Source organism: Aplysia californica, unplaced genomic scaffold (assembly GCF_000002075.1).
Source record: "Aplysia californica isolate F4 #8 unplaced genomic scaffold, AplCal3.0 scaffold00331, whole genome shotgun sequence".
NCBI classification, from domain to species: Eukaryota; Metazoa; Mollusca; class Gastropoda; order Aplysiida; family Aplysiidae; genus Aplysia; species Aplysia californica.
Window position 1 is genome coordinate 721,096 of NW_004797601.1, and position 4,246 is coordinate 725,341.

Genomic DNA, 4,246 nt, shown 5'->3' on the forward strand with positions numbered 1-4,246 from the left:
CGAACAATTGACAGGACGTCCAAAGAATCGATCCAAAAACATGTCACGAGGTTATTAAAAGTTTTCAATGGTGTATTGGAGCTTGTATAGAGAGAAATGGTCAACACATGGAGATTTCAATAGCTACCACCTCCAGGATTTATTTGTCAAATTAGCGTTTGTATAATTGTTCTCCAACGCACAGATGTAGGGTTGATTTTTCAGAAGTTGGAAACCTTTGCGTTTCCCTCAATTTTGGTTGAACATTGTTTAAAAAAAGGAGTTTGTTTTTCTTGTACATTGACAAAGACATTGCCTTTCTGGTTGAAGTTTACTTCTTCTAAATTACGTTGAAATTGGTCTAGAGCAGACCGAGTTATTGCCCTTTAAACAGCGCGCGGCCCCCCTCATTAATTTTTTTAGGAAACCCGGGTACAACGTAACTTGGAATCACCAATACAATGTTATTGTAAAGTGCATTACGCCTTCTGCAGAGCGTAGATATGTGATATATTAATGCCTTTAATGACGATAATAATATTAATAATAATAATAATAATAATAATAATAATAATAATAATAATAATAATAATAATAATAATAGTAATCATAAAAACAGTTAATGATATAACTACTACTACTACTACTACTACTACTACTACTACTACTACTACTACTACTACTACTACTACTACTACTACTACTACTACTTCTTCTTCTTCTTCTTCTTCTTCTTCCTGTTGTTGTTGTCGTCGTCGTCGTCGCTGTTGTTGTTGCTGTTGTTGTTGTTGCTGCTGCTGCTGCTGCTATTGTTGTGGTTGTTGTTGTTGTTGCTATGGTTGTTGTGGTTGTGGTTGTTGTTGTTTTTGTTACAAAGAGAGATACAATGAATTATCAGAAACATATCCGGGCACTAAGGAGTTAAAGACAATCATTTCTGGAGTGCAACATGTTGCAGGACCCACACTGCTTTATTTTCCTCTCATAAACAACGGTCCCCTTCTTCCTCCTTGTTCACTTACCCCACCCCTCCTGTCATTCGTGCGAGTTTCCCGGTCCTTTCTGATAGTACACATGTACATGTGACACACACACACACACACACACACACACACACACACACACACACACACACACACACACACACACACACACACACACATACGTGTTTTGAGGTCATTATGTGGACATTGCCCCAAACCTACATTATGTGGACACCCCATATCATCCAAAGTTATCGGTGGAATCAATCAATATTTGCAGTGTGTATGTGTGCTTGTGTGTATATGCGTGTGTAAGTGTTTGTGTGTGTGTGTGTGTGTGTGTGTGTGTGTGTGTGTGTGTGTGTGTGTGAGACATTGCATTATGTGGACTTTACGACCTCCTGACCTTTTGCACAAAAGTACGCAAATGGTCCATTATCTGTGTGTGTGTGAGTGTGTGTGTGTGTGTGTGTGTGTGTGTTTCGCTCCAGACTTTAGGCCTACGCTGATTTCCCTCGCAAGAGAGAAGGTTACGGCTTGTGCTCTGTTCCACATTCACTGTAGGAAATAGGTTATTGTACATTATGCTCTGGTGTTGTGGAGTCAGCAGGGCAGGCATGGCGGGACATGGGGTTCAGATGGGTGGTCACTGGGGTGTGTCATTGTGCACGACACAATAAGGTTTGCTTAGTAAAAGAAAGAAGACAAAAACAGACACACAAAAAAAAATTATTTAAAAAGGCGCTGCGTAGTGGCAACAAGTAATGCCATGTTTGTACCATTGTGTACATGTATTTTTTTTCTTCATTTTTTGTGCAAGTGTTTTACGGCACTCGCAAATGCATAAGGTCACATGAGCTTGCGGGACACGTTTAATATTTTCACTTTGGTAGGAATTAATTTTGAATTTTGTCCGGGTGGCGGCTGAAGCCTACTCTTATCCATTTTGGACCACCAAGGGATCGTTAACGTGCGCCACTTTCACACGGACCCCCGATACTTTTCGCCCTTATCTGAGAAGGCTAGGTGTTAGAGATCCTATCTAAAGATCACTGTGGCTGAAAGACAACAGTTAAAAGGAGCCAAGGAGTAACAGTAGAGAGGCAGCAGAAGGAGTCAAGAGCCTAGAGGAGGGGGGAAAAGGAGTTGAGGGGTGAAAGGTGAAGGGTGGGGGGTGAGGGCAGAAAATGGAGACGAAAGTAGACGACAGAAAATTGTTAGAGAGCAGGAAAGAAGGTGAAAGGAGACACTTTTAGAGAAGAAACTTTTCCGTCGCTGTCCAGATTCGAATTAGGGACCTATTGAATGATAAGCAAACACCATAACCTCTCGACCACGAGAGCCCCCTTGGTATTTTTTGTTGACTATACAAACTATGTGTTTGATTGTGTATTTACGTATATATGAGTATGTATGCCGCTGTAACAAAACATTTCTCCCCCGTTGTACGTAATTCATTTATTTATTTCAATTTCGTTTATTTTGTTACACTCTATTTAGTCAGTTCTTGGTACTTTCGCTGACTTGAAGGAGCTAAGTGAATAACAAGCAAACTACAGGCTCAGTCTCATATATTCTAGCCTGTTTAAATTATTACCATTTTACCTTATTTTTACATGGAATTGGCTTATTCTTAACTTGATGTGCTTTGATTAAAAAATACAGTTTGTGAGTGACATTTTCACTAGACAGATCTCTTAGGGAGATTCTGTAAGTACTGGAGTAAGAGAAATGCTAGTGCATCTTTTTTTTTCTTCTAAAAACGCACTTACCCTGTTCTTCCCTTGACCCTTTCATCTTTGCCGGACTCGCGGTCTTGGCCCTGACACAGATCCTCGATCGTCCGACAGATTACGTCCAGGAGTAGAAATGACTCAATGAGACCGATACCGGCGAACAGCGACTATGGTCGGCCGGGGAACAGCGACAAGTATTTTCCTATATATAATATTTCTTTGTTACAGGTAAGTCTAGCTGTAATCGCATGTAGTATCGAATACAGCTAGACAGGGTGGGTTGCATTTCGTTTCGATTTCCGATACTTAGAGCTCTGTCGAGTCACACTATAGTTTTTTTGTGTTAACTTTTTCGGTTATTTTCAAGCATAAAATTTTTACACATAAAAACACATTATATAACGGACATTATATAAAACCCCTGCTCTGGAATAGGTGGAGCAGAAAAGGGCTGAGTGAAGGTGAGGAGGACAGCAACAGAAGAACATCAGAAGGACTCATCAAGCAAGACATATATAGAGAGCTTGTTCACTGCCTACAGCCATACGGAGCTTACACAAGTAGGAGAATTTGTTTTAACGCTTGGAAATTGGCACATCTACTAACTAGATGCTGCATGCATTATTGTTGTTTTTTCTTGTTTACTTTTTCCCCTCCTTCTTTTAGAAAGTGTTTTACGGCGCTCACAATTGCAAAATGCCACATGAGCGAGCGGGACACACGTAGTATTATTCAGTTTGGTAGGAATTAATTTTGAATTTACCGAGTGGCGGCCGAAGCCTACTGTTATCGATTTTAGGACGACCAAGGGGTCTTTAACGTGAGCAACTTTCACACGGAACCTTCGATATTTTTTGGCCCTTATCCGAAAAGGCTAGGTGTTAGATCTTACCTACCTAAAAATCAGTCCGGGTGTGGTTGAAAGACAAAAGTAAGAAAAAGCCAAGGGGTAACAGCAGAAAGGCAAAAGAAAGAGTCAGGAGCCCAGTGGAGGGGGCAAAGGGGGGAGAGGGAGCAGAAAATGAATACAAAAGCAGACGACAGGTCATGATTAGAGAGCAGAAGAGATGAAAGGTGAAAATTGTAGAAAGAGGAAAATTTCCCCGTCACTGTCAGGTTTCGAACCCGGAACCTATTGTATGAGAGGCGAACGCCGTACCTCTAGAACGCGAGAGTCCCCCTTTGTTTTCCTCTTTTCAGCTTGCCTGTACTACAAATGTATCCCCTTGTATCATATATTTCTTCTTTTCTTAAATGTTGTTGGATAATTCATGCTTGTAGATTGACGCCTTTTACTTTATGGGGAAATTCTAGTGTATATATACAATAGAACCTGCCCTAAAGGCTACCGATATTAGAGAATCACCTGTATAAACGGCTACCAACTATTTCCTCCCTTGTTTATTTTAAAATATTATAGTAACACCAAGTAAGACGGCCTCCTGTCTAATACGGCCCCTTTTCTCCTTGGGACGACCGTCTTAGACAGGTTCGACAGTATTTCAAAATAGCCCTGTCGTGACAAAGTAGAAAACAGGTCTACAACTT